Source organism: Suricata suricatta, chromosome 4, assembly GCF_006229205.1.
Source record: "Suricata suricatta isolate VVHF042 chromosome 4, meerkat_22Aug2017_6uvM2_HiC, whole genome shotgun sequence".
Classification (NCBI taxonomy): Eukaryota; Metazoa; Chordata; class Mammalia; order Carnivora; family Herpestidae; genus Suricata; species Suricata suricatta.
The window spans coordinates 128,809,406-128,827,177 of NC_043703.1; the positions used below are offsets into that span (position 1 = coordinate 128,809,406).

The 17,772-nt window shown below is 41.1% G+C and overlaps 1 long non-coding RNA gene across 1 annotated transcript in view; it reads right to left on the reverse strand.

The window, feature by feature from the left end:
• The window catches only part of LOC115290084, a 63,539-nt gene extending 45,813 nt beyond the window's left edge, over nucleotides 1-17,726 (reverse strand). Inside the window, exons 1-2 of the long non-coding RNA XR_003907945.1 lie at nucleotides 17,661-17,726; nucleotides 14,200-14,320 (exon numbers count right to left, since the gene is read on the reverse strand). This is a non-coding gene — a long non-coding RNA (uncharacterized LOC115290084). The remainder of the gene's footprint in view (nucleotides 1-14,199; nucleotides 14,321-17,660) is intronic.
• Between the last annotated feature and the right edge of the window lie 46 nt (nucleotides 17,727-17,772).

Consider the following 17,772-nt stretch of genomic DNA (forward strand, 5'->3'; position numbering starts at 1 on the left):
TTATGACCCAGCAATAGCACTGCTAGGGATTTACCCAAGGGATACAGAAGTGCTGATGCAAAGGGGCACATTTATCCCAATGTTCACAGCAGCAATGTCAACAATAGCCAAATCATGGAAAGAGCCTAAATGTCCATCACCTGATGAGTGGATCAAGAAGATGTGGTATATATACACAATGGAGTACTACATAGCAATGAGAAAGAATGACATTTGGCCATTTGTAGGAAAATGGATGGACCTTGAGGGTGTCATGCTAAGCGAAATAAGTCAGGCAGAGAAGGACAGAAACCATATATTTGCACTCATAGGTCTAACAGGAGAGCAGGAGAAACCTAATGGAGGACCAGGGGGAGGGGAAGAGGGAAAGAGAGTTGGAGAGAGACAGGGATGCAAAACTTGAGAGATTACTGAATACTGAAAATGAACTAAGGGGTGAAGGGGAAGGGTGAGGAGGGAAAAGAGGTGGTGGTGATGGAGGAGGGCACTTATGGGGAAGAGCACTGGGTGTTGTATGGGAACCAATTTGACAATAAACTATTTTTTAAAAATAAAGAAAGAAAAAAAAAACAAAAAAAATCTGTCAACCTGCAAAAAAAAAAAATGGTGCTTGGGTGGCTCAGTTAAGCATCTGACTCTTGATTTCAGCTCAGATCATGATCTCATGATTTGTGGGTTTGAGCCCCACATCTGGCTCTGTGCTGACAGTACAGAGTCTGCTTGGGTTTCTCTCTCTCTCTCTGCCCCTCGCCCACTTGCACACACTCACTCTCACTTTCTCTAAATAAATAAATAAATAAATTAATAAATAAACTTTAAAAAAATTTTAATGGTTACAAACCAAAGAAAAAGTATATTTGTAAATATATACTATATGATTCTATTTATACAAAAGTCTAGAAAATGTAAACTATCTATAGTGACAGAAAATAGGTCAGTCTTTGCTTGGGAATGAAGAATGGAAGAAGAAGGAATTGCAAAGAGTCCTGAGGAAACAGATAATAAATGTGTTCACTATCTTGACTGTAGTGATTGTTTCAAGGGGGGAGGGTATGTCAAATACCCCCCCTTGCACAGTTTAAATATGTGCAGCTTAGTATATGTCAGTTTTACTTCAATAAATAACACTGTATTTTAAAAGTCCTGGCAGAACTATGAGGAAATTCTCATTTGTTGCTGTTTCAGTATTTTTGAAGAACATGATAATAATTTAACATCTGGTAATAACAAAAATGACATTAACCAGGGGGAAAAACTAACAGTTATATCCACAGATCATCTTTCCCATATGAGTAGAAGACAGCAAGTTTACTCTGTAGAAAATGTATAATAAAGGGAAAAGGGAGATACCTGGCACATTTGAAGGTGGGAAAAAATGTTAAAAACAGGATGATTAATCCCAGACCTTCTTCCCCACACCACTTACAGAAGGATCATTGCCAGGCATTTATCCTTTAGGCAGGAGACTAAAAGAGGCTTCCCTAGGGAATAAAGTCAATACAAGTATTAGGGCTTCTCCAATACAGTGGCCCTGGCAAGTCACTGAAATGACAGCACATACAGCCAACAGGCCTCACCCATATACTAAGAGCTTCCAATTGGCTTTCAGATTGCCTACCCTTGAGTATAAGCAGAAAAGCTACTAAACATATGCAGAAAATTTCGAACAAAATGGATAAACCAACCAAACTCTGAAAACTATAAAACACCGATGAAAGAAATTAAAGACGACACAAACAAATGAAAAGATATTCCACATTCATGGACTGAGAGAACAAATATTGTTAAAATGTCCATATTAACCAAAGCAATCTACAGATTTAATAGAGTCTCTATCAAAATACCAATATCATTTTTCACAGAACTAGAATAAACAATCCTAAAATTTATATGGAATCACAAAAAAACCCCAAATAACCAAAGCAATCATAAAAAAGAACAAAATTCGAGGCTTAAAACTAGGCCACTTTCTTATACCATACAAAAAAATAAATTCAAAATGAATTAAAGACCTAAGAGGAAGTCACAAAATCATAAAAATCATAGAAGAGAACATAAGCAGCAATTTCTGATATCAGCCATAGCAACATGATTTTAGATATGTCTCCTGAGGCAAGGGAAATAAAAGCAAATATAAACTATTGGGACTACATTAAAATAAAAGGCACAGCAAAGGAAACAATCAACAAAACAAAAATACAGCCTAGGGAAGAGGAGAAGATATTTGCAAATGACTTATGTGATAAGGGGTTACTATCCAAAGTTTATAAAGAACTTCTCAACCCAACACCAAAAAACAAATAATCCAATTAAAAATGGGCAGAAAACATGAACAGACATTTCTCCAAAGAAGACACACAAATGGCCAAGAGACACATGAAAAGACGCTCAACATCACCCATCATCAGGGAAATGCAAAGCAAAACCACAGTGAGGTATCACCTCACCCTAGTCAGAATGTCTAAAATCAAAAACACAAAAAAAACAAGTGTTAGTGAGGATGTGGAAAAAAAGGAACCTTTGTGCACTGTTGGTGAGAATGCAAACTGGTGGAGCCACTATGGAAAACACCATGGCGGTTCCTCAAAAAATTAAAAATAGAATTACCATATGATACAGTAATTCCACTCCTGGTATTTACTCAAAGAATATGAAAATACTAATTCGAAAATATATATGCACTCCTATGTTTACTGCAGTATTTTTTACAATAGCCAAATTATGGAAGCAAACCAAGTGTCTATCGACAAAGAAGATGTGAAGTATAAAGATACACATACACACACACACACACACACACATACACAACGATTATTATTCAGCCATAAAAAAGAATGTGATCTTGTTATTTGTAACAACATGGATGGATATAGAGGGTATAAAGGTAAGTGAAATGTCAGTGAGAGAAAAGCAAATAGCATATGATTTCACCTGTATATAGAATTTAAGAAACAGAACAAATGAACAACAAAAAAAGACAAACCAAAAAACAGATTCTTAACTACAGAGAACAAACTGATGGGTATCAGAAGGGAAGTTGGTGGGGAGATGGGTGAAATAGGTGAAGGATATTCAGAGTACACTTATTGTGATGAGCACCGAATAATATGCAGAATTGTTGAATCGCTATATTGTACACCTGAAACTAACATAATATAGTATGTTAATTATATTGGATGTTTTTTAAAGCAGAAGGAAAAAAGGGACTATGCAAAGAGAAGGAAACCTAAAAAGCCTATTATGAATATCCTCAGAGTAATAATATAATAGGCCCATCGGTTGCATTTCTATACACCAATAATGAAGCAACAGAAAGATAAATCAAGGAATTGATCCCATTTACAATTACACCAAAAACCACAAAATACCTAAGAATAAACCTAACCAAAGAGGTGAAAAATCTATACACAGAAAACTATAGAAATCTTATGAAGGAAATTGAAGAAGACACGAAAAAATGGAAAAATATTCAATGCGCATGGATTAGAAAAACAAATATCATTAATTGTCTATACTACCCAAAGCAGTCTACACATTCAATGCAAATTCTGTCAAAATAACACCAGCATTCTTCACAGAGCTAGAACAAACACTTCTAAAATTTGGAACCAGAAAAGACCCTGAGTAGCCAAAGCAATCCTAAAAAAGAAAACCAAAGTTGGAAGCACCACAATCCCAGACTTCAAGCTCTATTACAAAGCTGTAATCATCAAGACAGTACGGTACTGGCACAAAAACAGAAACACAGACCTTTGGAACAGAACAGAGAACCCAAAAATGGACCCACAAACATATGGCCAACTAATCTTTGACAAAGCAGGAAAGAATATTCAATGAAATAAAGACAGTCTCTTCAGCAAATGGTGCTAAGAAAACTGGACAGCTACACGCAGAAGAATGAACCAGGACCACTTTCTTACACCATACACAAAAATAAACTCAAAATGGATGAAAGACCTAAACATAAGACAGGAAGCCATCAAAACCCTAGGCAAAAACCTCTTTGACCTCCCCCACAGCAACTTCTTACTGGACATGTCTCCAGAGGCAAGGGAAACTAAAGCAAAAATGAACTATTGGGACCTCATCAAGATAAAAAGCTTCTGCACAGTGAAGGAAACAATCAGCAAAACTAAAAGGCAACTGACAGAATGAGAGAAGATACTTGCAAATAACATAACAGATATCCAAAATCTATAAATAATCTATCAGACTCAACAACCAAAAAATAAACAATCCAGTGAAGAAATGGGGAAAAGACATGAAGAGACACCTTTCCAAAGAAGACATCCAGATGGCTAACAGACACATGAAAAGATGCTCAACATCACTCATCATCAGGGAAATACATACCAAAACCACAATGAGATACACCTCTCAGAATAGCTAAAATTAACAACTCAGGCAATAATAGATGTTGATGAGGATGCAGAGAAAGAGGAACCCTTCTGCACTGTTGGTGGGAATGCAAACTGGTGCAGCCACTCTGGAAAACAGTACAAAGGTTCCTCAAAAAATAAAAAATTAGCACTACTATATGACCAGCAATTGTACTACTAGGTATTTATCCAAAGGGTACAAATATGCTGATTCAAAGGGGCACGTGCACCCCAGTGTTTATAGTAGCACTACTGACAATAGCCAAAGTATGGAAAGAGCCCAAATGTTCATCAATTGATGAATGGTTAAGAAGATGTGCTACATAAACATACAATGTAATATTACTTGGTGATCAAAAAGAATGAAATCTTGCCATTTACAACAACGTGGATGGAAGTAGAGGGTATTATGCTAAGCAAAATAAGTCAGTCAGAGAAAGATATCATATGATTTCACACATATGTGGAATTTAAATTACAAAACAAATAAACAGAAGGGAAAGGAAACCTAAATAATAAAAAAGACAGAGAGAGAGAGAGAGAGAGAGAGAGATAAACTATCAGAGACTTTTAAATACAGAGAACAAACTGAGGGTTGCTGGAAGGGTGTTGGGGAAGGGATCGGCTAAATGGGCAATGGGCATTAAGGAAGACACATTTGGGATGAGCACAGGGTGTTATATGATGAATCACTAAATTCTTCCTGAAATCATTATTATACTATGTTAACCTGGAGTTAAATTTTAAAAAATAATAAATAAATTTTAAAAAGAATACTAAAAAAAATAAGATAATAGGCCCAAGAAATAAGAGCAAAATACTATGGGAGAGGGAGGAGGGAGAATATTCAAAGAACAAGAAAATATGATAAGAGAAATAAAAACTTAATAAAAGAGTTGGAGATAATATTAAGCAAGACTCACAGAAAGTAAAGCAAAAGCATAAGAACATAAGAGGAGAGGTCCAGGAGAGTCAAAATGTGAAAACAGAGATTCCAGAGAAAAGGAAAAGATGGAAAAAAGCCTGAGAGAAAAGGCACTTAATCAAATAATTAATAAAATTTTCAGAACTTGAAAAAGAAGAGTATCCAGATTGTAATGAAATACAATGAATAATGAATGAAAAAGACCCACGCCAGGAGACTTCAGAACACTGGAGATAAACTGTTCCAGATAGAAAACAGTCACATGGAAATGACTGGGTATTTGCATGGCATCAGACTTCTCAGGAACAGGATTGGAGGCTAGAAGAACACGAAGCAATACCCTTAAAATCATAAGGGAAAACTACCTTAAGCCTAGAATTCTTTTTTTTTTTTTAATGCTTATTTATTTTTGAGAAAGAGAGAGACAGAGCGTGAGGAGGGAAGGGGAGCAGAGAGAAAGAGGAAGTTGCAGAATCCAAAGTAGGCTCCAGGCTCTGAGCTGTCAGCACATAGCCAGATGCAGGGCTCGAACTTATAGACCATGAGGTCATGACCTGAGCGGAAGTTAGGCACTGAACCAAATGAGCCACCCAGGTGCCCCCCAGCCTAGAATTCTTTATCCAGCCAAACATTAGCCTGCCGTGCACACATATATGAAGCAAATGTGAGAAAACTTTGAGGACATTGGTTTATGAAGATGAGTATGCAGATGTTCATTCTGCTATTCTTTAGACTTATCTGTGTGTTTGAAAATTTTCATGGTAAGAATGGATGAGGAGAGGGGTGCCTGGGCGGCTCAGTGGGTTAAGCAGCCGGCTTCGGCTCAGGTCATGATCTCGCTGTCTGTGAGTTCAAACCCTGCGTTGGGCTCTGTGCTGACAGCTAGCTCAGAGCCTGGAGCCTGCTTCAGATTCTGGGTCTCCTTCTCTCTCTGCCCTTCCCCTGATCGTGCTTTGTCGCTCTGTCTCTCAAAAATAAATAAACATTAAAAAAAAAAGAAAGAAAGAAAGAAGGGATGAGGAGAGGACAAAAGGAAGAAAACACAGTTTCACACTTAATTCAAAGTTTCTTGCCTTTTCCTGCTCAGCCTGACCTATGGCTCTGGGGAGGGAAAAATATCTCTTCCTTCAGTCTTTCCTCCTTCTCGTCCATCTTCTGCCCTTCCTCCGCTGACCTGGAATCTAGGAAGAGGCCGTGGGAAATGGAGAAAGTCTTCCATATCTGGGTCTTGCCAAAGAGACCAAGCCCCCTCAAGAGGTGGGAGTAGCCTCTGAGGTCTAAGTAGTACTGGTGCTTGGATATAATTTGTCCAAGCAGGTGAGATGAGTGCATGGGGCAAGCGGCAGGAAGTCATTCACTGGCATGCGCTGATCTGTATGCAGGAGTGGGAGAACCTGCAGAGGAACTGACCATGAGAAAACAGTGTGGCATCCTTCTTTAGTAGATGCCATGTTAGAGCGCCTGGGTGGCTCGGTCGGTTAAGCAACCGACTCTTGATTTTGGTTCAGGTCATGATCTGACGGTCACCAAATGCTGCATGGAGCTCTTCTGTGCTAACAGAGCCTGCTTGGGATTCTCTGTCTCCCACTTTGCCCCTTCGCTGCTCTCTCTCTCTCTCAAAATAAAGAAAGAAACTTAAAAAAAAAATAAATTTTAGGGACACCTGTGTGGCTCAGTCAGTTAAGCATCAGACTTTAGCTCAAGTCATGATCTCACAGTTTGTTAGATCGAGCCCCCCATCAGGTGAGCTCAAGCCCCACTTTGGGTGAGCCTCACTTCTCTCTCCCTCTCCCTCTCCGACCCTCATGGGATCCATGCTCTCTCTCCCTCTCTCTGCCCCTTGCTCACTTGTGCCCTCTCAAATAAATAAATAAATAAATTTTAGTAAATGTGTTTGCTCAGGCACAGGAAATCATGGAGAAAAGGGCTTGTAGGAGTTATTTCACCAGAGACTCCATGAGCCATGGATGTATAAGTACCCAGGACACAGAGGAAGGCAGTAGGGATGTGTTCTCCCCTCCTCAGCACAAATGCAGAATAACCTTGGTGCCGGCACCTCACACACAGCCCCACTAGGAAACAGGCCTCTGGTGAGGGCATCGGCCCTCTCTGTTGGTCCCAGTAGCAAAGCCAGTGCTGTGCCCTCTCAAAGCATCACAGGTAGTTCTCAGCAGCCGCAGGGGCGGCACCATGTGAGCACCAGCTGCCAGACTGATCCATATGTGAGCCAGCCTTAGAGGACTCGAAGAGAAGCCAGGTGAGATCTGCAAGACAGGGCTCTAAGGTCAGGGCAGAACAGGGGCCAGGGAAGCTGGCGTGAACTCTTACTACAATTCCTTCACACCCACACAGTTGTGAGGCTCGGAGAGTCTTGTTATTTTTCTATGAATAATCTTTTAACAAAAACTGCACAAATTGAAAGTCTATGGTTTGATCATTGTGAAAGAACCACATACCCGTGAATGAACATACCATTACCTCCCAAAGTTTCCTCTCACACCCTTGTACAACCTTCCCTCTTCAGCCCTCTACCCTGACATCAGACAACTACCAATGCTTTCTGTCCCATAGATGAGTTGGTATTTTCTAGAATTTCATTGAAATGAAATCATACAGTATGTACTCCTTCATGCCTGGCTTCTTTCAGCATAATTATTGTGAATTTCATCCATATTGTTGTATGTATCATTAGTCCATTCCTTTTTACTGCTGAAGAGTATTCCACAGTATGAATGTACCATAGTCTGTTTGTTCATTCACTTGCTGATGACATTGAGTTGTTTCCATTTTTAGTAATGACACATAAAGTTGCTATGAATATTCCTATAGGAATATTTGTATAAACACGTGCTTTTATTCCTTGTGGGTAAATAAAAAACCCAGCAATGGAAGGGCTAGACCATATGGTAGCTATATGTATGTAAGAAAATTCCAACATCTGTGACCCCACTACCAAAATATTTCTGTGGTTGACATACCGGTGGATATAGAACTGGTGGATATAGATTTGTTTTTATAAAATGGAATCATAATGCACATGCTGCTCAGTAACTGAAATGCAGACCAAAATGGAAAAAAAAAATATTTACTTCATTTGTGTCGCTTGGTTTACATGATTATTTTAGGAAGAGCTCTTAAAAACTAACAATAAAAGTTGAACTCCTTCAATAAAAAAGGTTAAAAATCATTAATGGGAAATTAATGAAACGTTTTTTAAAGCGGAAATAGCCAGCACTGGTGGCAGTGTGGGGAAGCGGGCATTTTCACACAGTGCTGGTAGCAGTGTCAAAAGACACAACCTTCCTGGAGGGCGAGTTGGCAACAGAGTACCATAAACTTTGGATCCACAATTCCACTTTTAGAAATTCATCCTAAAGAAATTTATCTCCAGGATTAGATAAATTTGCCTTTATTTTCTTGTCAATTTTATTTCTCTTTTTTTTTTAATGTTTAAGCCTTTTATTTATTTGGAATTTAATTTGGTATGAAGAAGAGAATGTAATCTTTTAATTTTTTATTTTTCCAAATAGCTTACTGGTTCCCAAACACTACTTACTAATCAATCCACAGTTTCTGATTTTACATAGCTGAGTTTGGGTTCAAAATGTAATCTACTGCCCCTCAGGCTACATTTGAGGAAATCCTGTTTCCTCCCTCAAACCTATGAGACAACAAATATGTCACTTCCCCTTTTATTATTTTGTTTCTACGAATTCCTTCTTTCCAAACTCTGCAAGGCCACTAGTTTGGTTCTACAGAAATTTCCAGGGCCCGAAGACAAAGCAGAACTAGCTAATATGGGGAAATCTGGGAAATGCTTATCTATTCAGTTAAGTCTATCCTATAAGGTGACTCAAACTATCTAGAGACTAAATCATCATTTTCCTCCCCAAACCATTTCCTCCTCGAGATTTATTTCTGTTGTCTCGATGTCATCCTAGTGTCCTCCTTCTGTTCTCCTGCACATCCAGGACGCATCACGTCAGTTCTTCCTTTCCTGTACGGCCCCTCAGGTCCATTCCCTCTGTGGCACCCCATGTCTGCTTCCCTCAGCTCTCTAAGGAGAGCCTGTCACCAGGAGGAGTAAACCAATCTCCCAGATTCACTCACTTCCTGGACTGATCCATTAAACTCACCACCATGAGAATCTTCCACACCATATCACTGCTCTGCTCAAAACACTGAGATGTTCCTTGTTGTTCATAAATGAAAGTCCAGACATCACACTAGGCAAGGCCCACTGCAATTTGATCCCACCCCACCTACCTCTCCAGTCTTTTCTTATTCCGACATAGAGCTCTGTCTCTTAAACATTACACTAAATGTTTGTTTCCTCTTCTACCTCTAGTCTGAATTGGATTTAAGGATATGTATTTAAGTATTAAACAAAGTGTTATACTGCCCAATCTTAATTTTAAAAATTTTAGGGGCGCCTGGGTGGCTCAGTCAGTTAAGCAATCGGCTTCGGCTCGGGTCATGATCTCATGGTTCGTGGGTTCGAGCCCCATGTCAGGCTCTGTGCTGACAGCTAGCTCAGAGCCTGGAGCCTGTCTTCGGATTTTGTGTCTCGCTCTCTCTCTGACCCTCCCCTGCTCGCGTTGTCTCTCTCTCTCTCTCAAAAATAAACAAAAGATTTTTAAAAATTTAAAATAAATAAACAAAGAACATAAAAAATTTTAATTTTAAAAATTTTAAATCTTGTTGTACCTTAATGCCCATGTATTTGCTTTTCTCAGGGGTTAGCAGCACTTACAAAAGCAAAATTCCTAGGCCCAAAGTAAAGCAATGCTTTTTCCCAAGCTCATCTTTTTTTTTATGTTTTTAATTTATTTTTGAGAGACAGAGAGAGACAGTGCAAGCAGGGGAGAGTCAGAGAGAGAGGGAGACAGAATCTGAAGCAGGTTCCAGGCTCTGAGCTAGCTGTCAGCACAGAGCCCCACGCGGGGCTTGAACTCACTAACCGTGAGATCATGACCTGAGCCAAAGCCGGACGCTTAACCGACTGAGCCACCCAGGCGCCCTTCAAACTCATCTTTTAAAAGACATAAACATCTGCAAGTTGTGCCATATTAAGTCCTGGAAATTTTGCATCAAAGATTTATCAGACCACGTTCCTCCAAGTCAAGAAGGATCTGGAGGCACAACCGGACACTGGGTGACTGAAAAGGAAGTACTGAAACAAGGTCAGAAACTGGAAGGAGCAACGAGGCGTGCCACGAGCGAGCCAGCCACGATCCTGGCTACACCGGGAAGGGCGCGGCACACCAACTGCATCTCCACGCGGATGGGCCAGCGCAGTCAGCTCTCTCGACTCCCAGGACCCCACATTCCATGTTTCCTCCCGCCATGCCTGCCGCCTTCTTCCTGGTCACCCTGACTGCCACTCGCCTCCACACCCAACCCTGGGCCTCTCACCCACTCCCAAGACGTCCATGCCTCTTCTAAGCTCCAAATTCACGCATGCGAGTCCCATGGGACTTGCCTCATGGGATCCTCACAATCCACACCATTTCCTCCATTTCTGCCAGCATTTCTCTCAGAAAATTGTGTTTCAGTATTCTTCACTGCTGCTTCCAGAATATATAACCTAAACATCCACCCAAGGGGGTGCACTTTTCTTTGAGCCATCTATCTTCTTCATGCCCTACCTCTAACCAATCACCAAGTCGTGATGATTCCACACTTCTAATAATTCAAATGTATCCACTGCCCTCCATTTCCACTGCCACAAGCCCAAAGCCATCTTCATTTCTCACCCAGACAGTTCAATAGCCTTCTCCCCACATTTGGTCTCTCTTCTTTAGAATCCAGACAGATCTTGTATTTTTTATTTTCTTAAGTTTATTTACTTATTTATTTTGAGAGAGAGGGCACGAATGGGGAGGAAAAGAGAGAGGGGGAGAGAGAAAGAGAACCTCAAGCAGGCTCCACACTGTCAGTGCATAGCCTGATGTGGAGCTCAAACCCACGAACCACAAGATCGTGACAGGAGCTGAAACCAAGAGTCAGATGCTTAACTGACTGAGTCACTCAGGTGCCCCTCCAGACACAAAACTAATTTTGCCACTCCCCTGCTTAAAACACTTCAAAACTGCCTTCAGGATAAATCCATGTCCTTAACCTGTTTACCAGGTCGCCTATGACCTGGCTATGCCTACCTCTTGAGCAGTATCTCCTGCCACTTTGCCCCTCAGTCTTTGGGCTTCTGCCAGCACTGGCCCTTCTCAGCTTCTCTAACACCGCCAATGTCCTAGCTTGCGGGGCCTATGCACATGCAGCTCCCATTGTCTGAGACACAACTCTCTTTCCCTACATCTACCTGCACCTTCATCTGGCTAAATCTAACCCTTCCCATCCATGATGCTGCTTTCTCAGAGAGACGTTCTGTGGCCTTTCAGACTAGATTAGGTTCTCCTCCCTGCCCCCAAACCTGCATATGTCTCTACAGCATCCCACGCTACCCGTTACTTGAAAATTGCCACAACTAAGATCATATGTGCTTCTCCACTAGCAGAGATGTTCTGTGAGGTTCAGAACCAGGTTTGTCTCAATCACCAGTCAGTTCTCGGCTCCAAGAATGTTTCTGGATCGAGGAACACCATCCTCTATGAATGAGTGCGTGAACTGATAATCCTTAATAATCATTCCAGTCTAATATAACCACTACAGACAAGCTTTCATTCTACTTAGAAGTCCTTTAACTATAACCTAATTTGGGGCTAGCCACATTTGAAATTCCTTGCAGCAAATCTATGTTTTTCGTTCTATGCCAAGGAGCGGCCTGGACTAGCAGAGTAAAGAAAGGTCTAAATTCCAAAAATAGGGGAGGGGGGATAAATTCCAAAGGGGACAGAGTCTAAGCAAAGGTATAGAATCAGGAGAATGTTGGACATGTGAGGAGAAAGGAAACTAACACTATACTAAACACTCTCACAAACACAGCCTCATTTAATCCTTCCAAAACCCTATGAAGTAAGAATCATTATTAGTCCAGTTTTAGAGATGAGGCAACCAAAGCCCTAAAAGCGAAGTAACTTGCCCAAGGCCACGCGGTAGGAGACACTGACATGAAATGCTATGCCTTCTGCCTTTACTCATCCTACTTCCTCAGCCTGGAGTATCCATTCTCCACTATCTCTTCGAACCTCCCTCTTCAAGTCACAGCTAAATTGTATCCTCCACGAATTCTTCCCTAATTTTCTGTGTGAGCTTCAGCCATTCACTTCCCACCGGTCTGCTCTGCCTCTATTACAGAACTTCTTTTATTCTGCTTGCCCTGCAGTCATCTGCACAGGTCTTCCCCACAAGCTGAAAACTTGTTAAGGGCAATTGGTGTTCTTTGCCACCTCCTTCCCCAGAGCTTCTGCTACGATGCCTCCCTGTGAAGCAGATTCCCAACCCGGCCCCAGGAACGTTTCATGCAACTCTGCTCTGTGGGAACTCCTGCTCTCTTCTGTGCCCCCAGGGCCTGCTCCTGAGTCCAGGCTCTCTCAGTCTGCTCTTCCTCTTCCAGGGGAGCTGCAGTGCCTTTGAGTAACCCTGAAGGGGATATCATGACCCCCTGGGAACTGCACTGAGACCCCGTGGAGGACAGGGTGCAGAAACAAGAAAGTTGGATCACATTTCTTCCTTAGATGTTCATTTTTTTCATCAAAATACTCCAAAACTGGGCTAGCCTTTTGACTCAGAAACATAAACTTCCTTTTCTTAAGGGTAATCAAAGTCCCAGATGATCCTTCATCTATATCAAGCCTAAGTCATCATCAATGGAGTAAAGTTACCATTTCCTTATAATTTATCAGCAACTGTTACATATTTCTGTACTGGAAATGGAATTTGTTTCTATTTATACTCAAAGTGACAAATCAAATTGGCCATAGAAGTAATGAAAAAGCATTTGCCCATTTGTAATGCAACTGTAGTTGTGACAGAGAAAGATTCTACAAAAGAATAGTAAGGAATGAATCCAGGAAGGTCCTTACGTAACCGAACATAACGTTTCAGGAGCACAGAGGCAGCATGAAGCAGCGCTTGGTCATGCTCAGGGTAGTCATGAAGTATGGAACGAGCAGCCACCGCTGGAAAAATCCCAGTAGTCATCCAGGCCAACTTCTTCTCTTTACAGAGAAGGAAAGCTTTGAGACATGTAATACTGTCGTAGGTCACACAGGTGATTAGGGGCAAAGCCAGATCCAAGTCTCTTGCTTTTCCAACCACCCTGTGCGCCACATCTGCCATTCCCTGCCCCGTGCCACAGTTGCTCTAATCAGGGGTCCATCCTCCCAACAGCCAGGAATTCATACCAAAAGGAGGGAGGAGACAACCATGCATAGCCCTCTGCTGTTGATTATTGGTATGCATAATAAGTCAGCTTCACATTACAATGAATGCTTATATTGATGTTTACAAAACATGCTCTAGAGACCTATAAAGCGCCACATAAATGTTAGGTGTTTCATATAACTGTCATATGATTTCTATCTGGGATGTTAACTCAACAGTTTATCACTGGCCATTTTATTTTCACATGCTAACATATCTTTCTATCTGGAATCAGAATTTGGCCAAAATGAAAGCATCTGATTAGGCTCTTGATTCACCTTATCTGAAAATTCATCTCCCAGAGAATGGAGAATGTTACAAGAGGAATACTAATGTAGACACAATTCTGTACAAGAAGGAATCAATTATGTGAAAGAGGAATTTTGAGATAAAGTGCATGTCACATTGCAGTTTGCAATAGAGAAGGGAAAGGTAGTTATATATAGGAGTAATCAGAATAGGTCAGGTTATACCACAGTAACAAATAAGCTCAGAAATCTCAGTGACTTCACTCAATTAAAGAATTGTTTCTCATTCATGCAAAGTCAAATGCAGGTTGTTCTAGTCTCTTACCTTTGCAACCCCACCTCATCCATTTGTAGCTACACAATCTGGAATACGTGACTTCCAAAATTGCTGCATCAAAGGAAGCTGGAGATGACGGAAGCACTCTCTGGCCCTTGATTGCATAAACCTAGAAATATAACACATCACATATCACTTCCTGCTCACAGCGCTTTGGCCAAAAAAAAAGAAAATTCACGTGTCCCTAATCCAACTGCAAGGGAGACTAGGAAATGAAGACAGATATTTGCCAAGTAATCCCACAAATGGATATTTGGTAAGTAGAGTCTACCTCATACACATTCCCCAGATTTCAGGAAAGCAAGTATCGAAATGCTCAGAGTATCCCATTTGTATAAAAATAAGTCTATATATATGTCTTGAAAAAAGAATGAAAGAAAATACACCAAAATAATAACAGTGAATACCTCTGGTGATTTCATTGTTTATGGGTTTTATTTTCTTTTTATATATTTTATATTTCCCTAGCAATACTTAATAACTGTGTTTTAGAATCCAAAAAAGTAATCCAAGTTTTTCTTTTAATTGTGAAACAAGTTCAGACCAGAAAAAACTATGACTCCATGAGGAAAATGACTCAAAAGAAAAGGGAATTTCTTTAAATGCACTTCTGATTAGGTAATCACAATTAGCCAGCACGAAGAAAAGAGTGAGAGACAGGCACAGACTTGACCGGGGTCAACAGGAACTGCTCTGATGAACTCTGATTTTAAAGTGCATCTGTGAAAAACAGAAAGAAGGACACAGTGCCAATGGAGAAGTCAAAGCGGGGGCACAGTCCTATGAACACTATTCCAAGAGAAGAGAGAAAGGGAATTTAGAAAAAACAACAACAACAAAAAGCACATAAATAAGGCAAAGAGAGAGAATCACAACTAGATGGGGATTTGGCGGCTCAACATGAAGCTGTCCCTTCCCGCTACAGGATTCTGCCAACTTGAATTTCTCTGTCTACAGCCACAGCCAGCCTCTGCTCTCTGAGTTCCCAGAGCACTCGCCCCAAGTTTACCCAAAGTTGCATGGGTAAAGACCTAAGTGAGCCCTACACAGGGCCCCGATTGTCTAGCTCTTGCCTCCCTTCCCATCCTCATCTTGCCACTTCCACGGCCCCTGCCTCTCTGAGTTCTAACTCAAAGTTCTACTTCCATATATTTGACCCCCAGAGCCTTTGCTCAGCCTGGAATTTTCCCTCCTCCCTCCCCATTGATCGACCCATTCCGAGTCTAAGACTAGCTTCTTTGTTCGGGCCTTACTAAACTTATCTCAGTTTGTTTATCTGCTTATTTAGGGGATTATTGTGGAATATTTTCACTGTCAGCTTCCAGAAAAGCAAGAACCACAGCTGGCTGTGCTCACTGAATGGGGTTTCATTCTTTTGAACTCCTTTCTTCACTTTGAGGTGAGAAGGCATGGGAGCTGGTGTCTTCATCTTACCCCTCCGTACTGAGGAGCCGGTGTCACCAGGTCGTCTGGTGTTTTGAACTAGAAATCACATAAGGGAGTTTTCATTTTCACTCCCACGCTCACACTAACTCTCCATGTGACCTTGCGACCTTGACACTTCCTCTCTCTGAACCTGTTTCCACTTTTATAAGAGTTTAACCTAGATAGTGTCTGAGGTGCATCCCTCAATATATCACTCTAGGTCTTTCAATAGACTAACGAGACAAGGCAGAAAAACTTAGAAACTGAAAAGAGCAAAGAACAGGAAGACGTCACACTAAAAAACGAGACAGCCCGTTGTTGCTTGAGCCAAGCAACTGAATCTCATTTCAGCAATTTGGTAACCTCGAAATCTTGGACAAATAGGTTGGTTAATCTCCCTGGAATTTGACTTCCAGTTCTGTAAAATGTGATAAGAATACCTCCCTGGCAGGTTTGACGAGAGGATTAAATGAGATAATGTATTATAATACCAGAAGACTATGTTATATGTTAGGTCTTTTCCTCCTGCCCATTAACTGTCATGGAATTTAAAATCAGGTTATAATTAAATAGGCCATGAGTTAAGACAAAAGGTTCAATTGTCTCTGTACATAGTGGTTTATGCATACTTTATTCCTCTGAAGAGGCTTTCTACAGCTAAAAACTAATCTCAGGGAAGAGCTGTGCTTATTTTTTCATTCAAGCAATGCTGTCAGATCCAACTACACACAATGATTTTAAAGTTGCTCCCAAAAATTCTTATAGATGTTTCTTATCTTCTTGGTACAATGGCGAGAATACAGCTAACATGCATATCCAGACCCTGCCACTGACCATGCGTTCAACTCTGTTGATCACTTTCACCCTTTTCCTATATGTCACTGAATAAAGAAATTTCACTGGAGGAGGAGAGAAGAGGGCCACAGGACACTTCAAACCATTTCTTTTTCCATCTTTTTTTCTTTTAAATGAAAAAAATCCCAGAATCAATAAACGACAGGGTGTTTGAGGCTGGAAAGACCTTTAAAGATGATCTTTTTCAACCTCATAGCTTGGTGTTTGGTGGAGGTAGGAGACTTGAGCACCTAAATGCCGTGAAAAGAGAAGACTGGACTTGAAACAGAAACGTGAGTTAGTGTGCTGGCTCTGCCACTTTCATGACTGTAGCTTGGCCACTTAATCTCTTCAGGGGCCCTCAGCTGTGAAAACAGACAGTAACCACTACATCTATGGGTAAAGTGTGGGGCCAATGAGACAACGCAAGTAAGAGCTCCTTGTGAAGTATAAAAGTTTTCAAATGGAAAGCACCACCATGACTCTTTGGACCCACAGCCTCCAGGCTTATAAAGCATAACCACTCACCTGCCAAAAGATATCACCTCATCTTGCATACCTAATTTTGTGAATCCTGAAAGAAAAATGCTGATGTCTAACAGAAACCCTGGCACAGAATAAGTCCAGAATAAATTTCTTTTTTTCTGAATGATGTAGGTGAAAATGACTAAAGAGTTTTTGAAGCCTCCTCAGGGTCAAGAGATAGGTGCTTAAAGCCCCCAAAGCCCCTGTCACAGGACAGCCCCCCCTACATCCCCGGCTTCCGTAGAGCTCTACCTAGGGGGTTTCTCTCCCTAGGAAGAGAGGATCTGGTGGTCAGACTTACTTTTTCTCTCCCCTAGCCTGCCCCACCAGGAGGTTGTTTCCCCACACTCAGAGGGATTTATGCCTCTTCGGCCAAACCTCCCTCTTCAGAAGAGATGGATCATCTTCCCTCACAGCCAACCCTTATCTGCCAAGGGCTGCCAAGCTTTCCATCAATTCATACTCCGCCCTGGGGTACAAAAAACAAATTTAGCTAAAACACAGGCTACAGCTCCTAAGCCCCTTTCCAACTCCAGCCATCTAGAAATCTGATGTTAGGAGTTCTCCCCTCCTCCCCACCATGTTTTTACATTTCCTGCCCTTCTTCCCTTTTTCTAAGACTACATGCTTACAATTGTTTAGAACAAAGCAATAAATAAACGAACCAAGTTGGGAACTCCTGGAATCTCTACAATCACTATTATCAAGTATGTAAGCTGTCATTATTTCAGCCAGTTTCCCGTTAAAGGAACGTTAAAACCTACAGAACAATCCTTC